The sequence below is a fragment of the Culex pipiens genome, chromosome 3 (assembly GCF_016801865.2).
Source record: "Culex pipiens pallens isolate TS chromosome 3, TS_CPP_V2, whole genome shotgun sequence".
Taxonomy (NCBI): domain Eukaryota; kingdom Metazoa; phylum Arthropoda; class Insecta; order Diptera; family Culicidae; genus Culex; species Culex pipiens.
Genome location: NC_068939.1, coordinates 64617414 through 64628088, shown reverse-complemented (window position 1 = coordinate 64628088; position 10675 = coordinate 64617414).

Here is a 10675-nt window from a genome sequence, read left to right as displayed (position 1 = left end):
GCTAACAGATAGCCTCTGAACAGATAGTTTTGAACGGAAATCCGTCAGAGACGGATCGACGGTGGTAATTTTATTGCTCACACACACATACACACATTGAAAGACACAGGTTGTGCACCAACTTGGGAGGAATTCTGTTCTAAAGAACATTGTTAGAATGGTCACTCGGAAACCAGAATGATTCAAGGCAATGGGGTTGGGACCAAACTGGTAGGATATTGGCCACACCCGGAGTGGCCATGGCCCTGAGGGAAGGTTCTACCGGGGGACATTTATCGAACCATACGACTTGGGGCAATATGGGTGTCAAAATTCATGGTTTTTGATACTGGTGATGAAAATGGCCATTTTGATAGGATTGGCCACACCCGGAGTGGCCATGGCCCTGAGGGAAGGTTCTACCGGGGGGACATTTATTGAACCATACGACTTGGGGCAATATGGGTATCAAAATTCATGGTTTTTGATACTGGTGATGAAAATGGCCATTTTGACAGGATTGGCCACACCCGGAGTGGCCATGGCCCTGAGGGAAGGTTCTACCGGGGGGACGTTTATCGAACCATACGACTTGGGGCAATATGGGTATCAAAATTCATGGTTTTTGATACTGGTAATGAAAATGGTTATTTTGACAGGATTGGCCCCCCCCCGGAGTGGCCATGGCCCTGAGAGAAGGTTCTACCGGGGGACATTTATCGAACCATACGACTTGGGGCAATATGGGTGTCAAAATTCATGGTTTTTGATACTGGTGATGAAAATGGCCATTTTGATAGGATTGGCCACACCCGGAGTGGCCATGGCCCTGAGGGAAGGTTCTACCGGGGGACATTTATCGAACCATACGACTTGGGGCAATATGGGTATCAAAATTCATGGTTTTTGATACTGGTGATGAAAATGGCCATTTTGACAGGATTGGCCACACCCGGAGTGGCCATGGCCCTGAGGGAAGGTTCTACCGGGGGGACGTTTATCGAACCATACGACTTGGGGCAATATGGGTATCAAAATTCATGGTTTTTGATACTGGTAATGAAAATGGTTATTTTGACAGGATTGCCCCCCCCCGGAGTGGCCATGGCCCTGAGAGAAGGTTCTACCGGGGGACATTTATCGAACCATACGACTTGGGGCAATATGGGTGTCAAAATTCATGGTTTTTGATACTGGTGATGAAAATGGCCATTTTGATAGGATTGGCCACACCCGGAGTGGCCATGGCCCTGAGGGAAGGTTCTACCGGGGGGACATTTATTGAACCATACGACTTGGGGCAATATGGGTATCAAAATTCATGGTTTTTGATACTGGTGATGAAAATGGCCATTTTGACAGGATTGGCCACACCCGGAGTGGCCATGGCCCTGAGGGAAGGTTCTACCGGGGGGACGTTTATCGAACCATACGACTTGGGGCAATATGGGTATCAAAATTCATGGTTTTTGATACTGGTAATGAAAATGGCCATTTTGACAGGATTGGCCACACTCGGAATGGCCATGGCCCTGAGGGAAGGTTCTACCGGGGGGACATTTATCGAACCATACGACTTGGGACAATATGGGTATCAAAATTCATGGTTTTTGGTACCGTCCCAAGTCGTATGGTTCGATAAATGTCCCCGGTAGAACCTTCCCCAGGGCCATGGCCACTTCGGTTGAGGCCAATCCTGCCAAAATGTCCATTTTCATTACCAGTATCAAAAACCATGAATTTTGATACCTATATTGCCTCAATTTATATGGTTCGATAAATATCCCCCCGGTAAAACCTTCCCTCAGGGCATTTGAATAAATTGATTACTCCTTTATTTGACGTCCTAGCCAAATGGTGTCTTCGGAAGAGTTGTTGTACTTGATAAGGGCTATCTTTTAAAGTTATTGACATACAGGGTGACGACCTTCCAGGGTGTCAACCAAAAACTAACTCTGTTGGATGACGTTGTAGGGCTTTGGTGTATTGCGCAAAGTTGTAGAGGAGAAAATTTCATGAAAGTTTGTCAAAGGCGCCAAATTTGTAGCTCTTAATCTACTAACGTCATGATTCGAAATCCGGACACTTAGTAGCACATCATTTTTGTTATAGCTGGCAAAAAATCATGTAATAAGTTGGAAATGTAGAAATATCTTCAGGATGTAGTTATAAACAGTCAGTTTCAAGAAAAAACATGCAAAATATGTATTTTCTAACAATTTTCATCAGAATTTTAAAATTAAAATGACTTGTTGTGCTTCGAATCCCGGACACTGCAAAAAGCTGATTCGAAATCCGGACACTTTTGCTTCGAATTCCGGACACTCGATTTTACTTATGAATCGCACAAATTTGGACTGAAATATTAGTGAATGTCATTCTTTAGGTCTCAAATAAGCTGTTAACATCAAAACAATCGATAGTTTATATAAAAATTTGCTAGAATTTAAGAAAATCGAAACCATAAATTTGTGCTTTACCTTCCCGGTGCTTCGAACGCCTATGAAATCTTTCAGTTGAAATGTTTCGCATTTTTGGTAAACTTATAATTTTATTGTATTTAATTGTTTTGGCGTTTGTTACAGCGTTTAAACAAACTTTGAATTAAAGATAATGTTGGAATGCATCAAATAACACAGTTTTGACATTCATAATGTGAACTCATATCCAAATAATTCATGAAACAAGATGAAGTGTCCGGGTTTCGAAGCGTCTGGGAATTCGAATCATGACGTTACGTCATTTTTGCAAAAATGGTAAAAAAAGCACTTTTTTGTGATAACCTTAAAATGTTAGCATTTTAGCGGCCTACTATGTTCTGAAGAGTTGTTTATGACATAAAATTACACATCTTTGCCCAAGACAGCAAAATGTTGTGAGCCTTTATTGAGGAGTTATAACCATTTGTAAGTGATTTTGAGCATATTTTTAAGTTGCAATGTTTTCGAAATGGCGAATTTTGGCGCAAAACCGAACAATGCACATGAAAGTACACACTTTCAACTACATTTTCTGAAAATATCTCCGTGTCTATCGGTGTCGATTTAGAGATACAGTGGACTCTCTCGTTGTCGATCTTCTCGATATCAATATTACTCCAGCTGTCAATAAATTTTTCAGTCCCTTCAAATAGATTGCTTTGATTTTTTGTTCTATAATTTCATAACTCCTGCTCTCGACGGTCCCTTCAATATCGACAACGAGAGAGTCCACTGTATCTCAATTTGAATTTGACGGTATTTAATCAATTTATTTATAATTTTTAAGCGGAATCTTATTGAAACGTGGTAATAATCGGTAAATTGAAAGGGTAAATTGATCGATTTTAATATTGCTTATTGCGAGATAAAATCACGTTTCTCCTTCGCTGTGAGTGACAGGAGATTATTGCCGCCTTATTACCGCAGTGTAAAAATCAGCAAGTTGAACTGAAATTCTGGTTGATTTGGCTGTCAACTTGGTTTGTTTTCAATATTTTCCAAAAAGTCAGCTCAAAACTCCAGGCAACCTTTGACAACAGCCAAAAATTTGTTCTGCGGTTGTCTTGCGGCTGTCATGCGACCATTATCTTGCGGTCGTATCACCGCACGTGAACTCTAATTATTGACGCCCGCAGTAAAACATTGTTCATGCTTAAAATTATGATACACATTTTAAAATTATGAATAAATACATGTTTTTCCCAAAAATAATGTAAGTGAAAATTTTAAATAATTGTTCGTATTTAAAATTAAGTATTTCCTTTTATATGTGGTCACTCTGGAAAGGTTGTCGTATTTTTTCATAGACAATGTAATTTCCATAAAAATCGATCAATTTACCCTTCAATTTACCGATTTTCACCATGTATTCATTATGATTTCGAATAACATTTATAAATAAATTGATTAAAAATCGGCAAATTCAAATTGAGATATCTAAAAATATATACACGGAGATATTTTCAGGAAATGTAGTTGAAAGTGTGTACTTTCAGGTGCATTGTTCGGTTTTGCGCCAAAATGCGCCATTTTGAAAACATTGCAACTTGAAAATAGGCTCAAAATCACTTAAAAATGGTTATAACTCCTCAATAAAGGCTCAAAACATTTTGCTGTTTTCGGCAAAGATATGTAATTTTATGTCATAAACAACTCTTCAGAACATAGTAGGCCGCTAAAACGCTAACATTTTAAGTTATCACAAAAAAGTGCTTTTTGGACCATTTTTGCAAAACTGGCGTATATCTCGAGTAGATTAAGAGCTACAAATTTGGCGCCTTCGACCAACCTTCATGAATTTTTCTCCTCTACAACTTTGCCCAAGACACCAAAGCCCTACAACGTCATCCAACAAAGTTAATTATGGTTGACACCCTGGAAGGTCGTCACCCTGTATGTCAATAACTTCAAAAGATAGCCCTTATCAAGTACAACAACTCTTCCGAAGACACCATTTGGCTAGGACGTCAAATAAAAGAGTTATCAATTTATTCCACTTAATTTTGCCATTCCGAACACTGTGCAATGGCCACTCCGGGTGTGGCCAATCCTGTCAAAATGGCCATTTTCATTACCAGTATCAAAAACCATGAATTTTGATACCCATATTGCCCCAAGTCGTATGGTTCGATAAATGTCCCCCCGGTAGAACCTTCCCTCAGGGCCATGGCCACTCCGGGTGTGGCCAATATCCTACCAGTTTGGTCCCAACCCCATTGCCTTGAATCATTCTGGTTTCCGAGTGACCGTTCTAACAATGTTCTTTAGAACAGAATTCCTCCCAAGGTGGTGCACAACCTGTGTCTTTCAATGTGTGTATGTGTGTGTGAGCAATAAAATTACCACCGTCGATCCGTCTCTGACGGATTTTCGGTCAAAACTAACTGTTCAGAGGCTATCTGTTAGCTTATATAGTCCGCATGAAATGTGGCAACAATGGTGCAACATTTTGCCTCGTCTCCTGATGTCTGTGAACTGTCACGCGAGAATGTTGCACCATTGTTGCCACATTTCATGCGGACTATATAAGCTAACAGATAGCCTCTGAACAGTTAGTTTTGACCGAAAATCCGTCAGAGACGGATCGACGGTGGTAATTTTATTGCTCACACACACATACACACATTGAAAGACACAGGTTGTGCACCAACTTGGGAGGAATTCTGTTCTAAAGAACATTGTTAGAACGGTCACTCGGAAACCAGAATGATTCAAGGCAATGGGGTTGGGACCAAACTGGTAGGATATTGGCCACACCCGGAGTGGCCATGGCCCTGAGGGAAGGTTCTACCGGGGGGACATTTATCGAACCATACGACTTGGGGCAATATGGGTATCAAAATTCATGGTTTTTGATACTGGTGATGAAAATGGCCATTTTGACAGGATTGGCCACACCCGGAGTGGCCATGGCCCTGAGGGAAGGTTCTACCGGGGGACATTTATCGAACCATACGACTTGGGGCAATATGGGTATCAAAATTCATGGTTTTTGATACTGGTGATGAAAATGGCCATTTTGACAGGATTGGCCACACCCGGAGTGGCCATGGCCCTGAGGGAAGGTTCTACCGGGGGACATTTATCGAACCATACGACTTGGGGCAATATGGGTATCAAAATTCATGGTTTTTGATACTGGTGATGAAAATGGCCATTTTGACAGGATTGGCCACACCCGGAGTGGCCATGGCCCTGAGGGAAGGTTCTACCGGGGGGACATTTATCGAACCATACGACTTGGGGCAATATGGGTATCAAAATTCATGGTTTTTGATAAAAAAAAAGCAAAGCAATCCACTTTAAGGGTGCACAGCAACGAAGGAAGTTGTTGTCTTCTTATTCCAAAATTGTCAAACTTACGAACCCAATCCTGCAATAACGGGATTGTAAAATTAATCAAACTTTGTTGTAAATTGCTTTGTGGACAGTACTTTAGGGGATGAATAAAAAAATATTTTGATAGTACCCGTAGTTTTGAAGATACTAAATTGTTTGTAACAAAAATCTGGGTGCAAAAGCTATGGTTGATGTGCACCGTTAACGACCCCCGGGTCTTTTGTGGGCTCTGTTGCAAGTTTCTGCTCATTTCTAGGCGTCCGAAGGTTATGTGTGGTGAGTCACCCAAAACCTCTTTTTACGCAAAATGGACGTTTTACTTCCCCATCCGATAGAAGGCGTGGTCAGGCAAATCTCGTCTCGAAAAATGCCACCGGGTCCGTCTGGGATTGAACCCAGGCCATACTGGGGTTTTAGAGGCTACCACGCTAACCACTGAACCACCGGACCCGGCTTGGTTTTTGATACTGGTGATGAAAATGGCCATTTTGACAGGATTGGCCACACCCGGAGTGGCCATGGCCCTGAGGGAAGGTTCTACCGGTGCCATTGATTGAATAAATTTAATTAGAATTAATTATTCAGGATTAAATAAATAGGCAAAGAATAAAAAAATATAAATAAAAATAGCATGATTTTAAGAGTTTTGTACAAAGTTCTTTGTCATATTGGTCATGTAGAACATAACCACATGCACCTTTTTTTTTGATACTTTAAATAATAGTTAGTCTTAGGAAACTAACTGAATTTAGCAATATTTTCATTTGCCGTAATAACAATTTAACTATAATATAATTTGAAATTCAAAAGGTATAAATTTAAAATAAATTTAAAGATTCATGTTTGGTTTAATCAAGATTAAATAGCTAGTTTTTTATGTCCAAAGTCACCTTTTTAGAACATTTCAGATTTTTTTCAGAGTTTTGTTTGAATTTCATGATAATTTATTATTTGTGTGGATGGTTACCGTGGAAGTTATTGTTTTTGATTTTAAATATATGGGTCATTCCACCTGAAGTGTGCAAGAAAAAATGCAAATTTGAAAATTACCAGCTCAAATTTGGCAGAGCTGTTGAGACTATCAAAACATGCAAAACTCCCGAATTTCATCCAAATCGGACCACCCCCTCCATTTTTGTACCCTCCCTAAAAATCGACCTTTTTGCGATTTTTGAGCGAAACACCTATCTTCAAACGACGATAACTCAGGAACCACAAATCTTAATTTTGAAGGAAATTGGACGTAGAATCCATTTCCGTGATCAAAATTTAGATTAACATATTTTTTCTACCTGTATTACGCAATTGAAAACTTTAAATGGCCGTATCTCAGAACAGCCCTATTTTTTTTTAAATTTGACCTCACCATCGTATTCCCCGTCCGATTTTACATAAGAATCACTTATCGACAGAAAGGAATATGTTTCGTTCCAGAGATATCGAATTTTAAAGTTTTAAGTTTTAAATAAGCTACATTCGCCGCATATGCTAGAAGCACTCAGTCGTGCTGTTCAATAATTACTACCTGGTTTTCTGTAAGATGAATTATTTTTATAATTTTATACAATTTTGAGATAATCAATACCTTGAACAATCTATTTTTTCACTCTTTTCCCTGATCACAGTGTCATTGAACCATATTAAGTAAAATTTGAAATTTTAATATTTATTTGCAAATGCTACAACGTTTCTACAATATATATATTTTTTTAAATATCATTTTTCTATTGTTTTCATATTATTTCCTCATTCCTCAAATTATTTCTTTTATTTGAAGCGAGAACAAATGTAGAGCTGGCTGTAGTAGATGAAATAATTCTCATGGGTTCTAGAACTTTTGCCATGTGCGGTAGCGAAATAGTGCCATTCAGCAATAACCCCAACATCTGCCATACGGTTTGAAAGATTGATCATATTGAACCGATTTTTATATTGTGAGCCAGTGTCATTAGAATAATTTATGATTTTTTTCAATACTGGTACATTTAATTTCAAAAACAAAACCATATACTTCTGATACATGTGGACAGCAGCTGTATCGTCTTTGAAGATTTCGAAATGGTTGACAAACAATAAAAAAGATTATTGTTCGGACGGTGTCGAAATCAACACCACTGAATTTGATCTTAATCAGATAATAAATCAGATTAATCTTTGTGATTTTCTTACATTTTTCAGTTTTATACTTTCCAGAAATCCTCCTCCTTAATCATGCTTCACGAGAGTTTTATTCATGTTGATTCATAATTTTTAACACGATAATGTATCGTACACTTTTTCTAAAGTGTTACTTACAAGATCAATTGCAATTTCCTGCTAGCTCTGCGGGAATTCCATTCTGCCCTGTATTGCGTGTCGTTCTTGCTCTGTCCTGTGGGCTAGCACACAAGTTCACCGTATACTATTGTTTTAATTTAAGATTATACAGCAGTTTCCTACAGTGGTGTACATTCAATTTTTGCCTAATTTGCTAATGATTATTTGGGATGAAATCTTATTTCAATAAATAACCAGGTAGCAGTTATTGATCAGCGCGCCCGAGTGCTTCTAGCAGATGCGGCAAATAAAGCAAATACAGGTAATCTCAAATACTTAAAACTTTAAAATTCGATATCTCTGGAACGAAACATATTCCTTTCTGTCGATAAGTGATTCTTATGTAAAATCGGACGGGGAATACGATGGTGAGGTCAAATTTAAAAAAATAAATAGGGCTGTTTTGAGATACGGCCATTTAAAGTTTTCAATTGCGCAATACAGGTAGAAAAAATATTTTAATCTAAATTTTGATCACGGAAATGGATTCTACGTCCAATTTCCTTCAAAATTGAGTCTAAGACCGACCCTCTAAGATTTGTGGTTCCTGAGTTATCGTCGTTTGAAGAAAGGGGTTTCGCTCAAAAATCGCCAAAAAGTCGATTTTTTGGGAGGGTACAAAAATGGAGGGGGTGGTCCGATTTGGATGAAATTCGGGATTTTTGCATGTTTTGATAGTCTCAACAGCTCTGCCAAATTTGAGCAGAATCGGAGATGGTAATTTTCAAATGCTGTTCCGCTTCAGATGGAATGACCCATATTTCTTATGATTTCGTTACAAATTACATTATTTTTGCCTATTGATTTTTAATTTAGTTTTTGAAAAGTGACATGAAAAGCTTAAAAATATTTTTACTGGGCAAAATGTCGCAAAAAAGTTATTTTAATAGTTAGATTGTTTTGGTAAATTTGGCTTTGATATGAAATTCAATTAAATGTACCAAACAAAAATAGTAGCAAATCAGCAAAAAACTGTTAAACTATATAAGTCGTACATTTAAAAAGAGGCTCAATAAATGACAATACGCATGCCCTACATATAGAGCCCATCCATAAACCAAGTGGAATTTTATTTTGAAATTAGTAAAGTTTTTTTTTGTGTCACGTTCAAATAAAGTTAAGATTTTTTTTTAGTTTATTGAAAAATAATATATAATAAAGCATAAAAAGTAGTTTCTGTAAGTTCAACATAAGATTTTCATAGTTATTTTAATATTTTTCACGTTCCGCGAAATTTCCGTGAAATTTGATGTTTTGAAATTAAGGTCCCCGTGAAATTTGAAATTTTTGAGCGTGAAAAATCACTAAGCCTAGATGCCAGTTAATTATCCAGAGACTTTGTTGCCTATACTTTAAAATGTTTCATACACCATAAATTATACATAACTAGACGAAAACTTTTCCGTGTTTTTTTTTATTTTCTTTTCTATTTATATGTCCATTTTTCATATAAATTTAATCAATTGATAGTACACATGTTGATAAGACCTATTACAAACATGTTTACATAAATCCAAAAATACTGAAATCATTAAAAAACATATCATAACACAACCTAAGTTTGGATCCTTGAATTATAGATTTTTTCTATAGTAAAAGTTTTTGAATGTTTTTTAAGTTCACTGGTGCTAACTGTAATTAAGTGCATATTGGCAGTACAAACACAAACAGAATGGTATGGTGGAAGCAAAGTATTATAAATCGAGGATTTATACGTAAAAAGTTGTGTAAGAAAAAATGTGTTTTTCATTATAAAGGAATTAGGAACTGAAAAATAAAAATTTGAAATTATTATAAAAATTACTTATTTTTAGTTAAAGGTTTTTTAAAGGTATAAGAAATACAAAACATTTTAAAATACGACATATAAAAAGGCTTATTTACAAATTATTTAAATTCGCTTGAGCCACTATGCGCCTCCTCCCATGGTAAGTTATATGGGAAAATACGTTTTTCTGAAAAAAGCATTTTCACCTGCAGAATATTTTGAATTGAAAAAAAATATAAATAAATGGATTGAATATATTCTTAATTAGGAAGATAAAAAACAACTTTCTACAAAAAATCTTGATTTATAGTATTTTGCTTCCGTCATACGTTGTATAGAAAATGTTGTTTAAAATTATTTTTAAGTTTTAAATTATTTTTTAAATTTTATGGTCAATATTTATTTGGATTAGTAGAGTTAGAAAAAGAGTTAATATTGATTTCTTTCGATTGGAGCATGTTCAGGGAGCCTATTTCTAAAGGGGATTCATACATGTTAAATCGGCAAAAATGTCAATGTCACTTTAACTTTCTTTTAAATATTGCCAAGATAAAACTTTTTGAAATTAGCAGTTTAAAAAAACGGGTGTTATTGCTATGACCAAATCGGAAAAACTCAAATTATTTTTTTCTATCAGAGTTGCAACAGATTTCCTTGAAATTTCCGTTCTATCACTGACGTGCCCACTAATTTCTTTTGCACAATATCCAAACACATGGGCAGATAAACTTATCTGTAGGTCAAGTCCATTCATCCAATCGCACTAGTTATGTCAGATTGAATTTTCACTTTC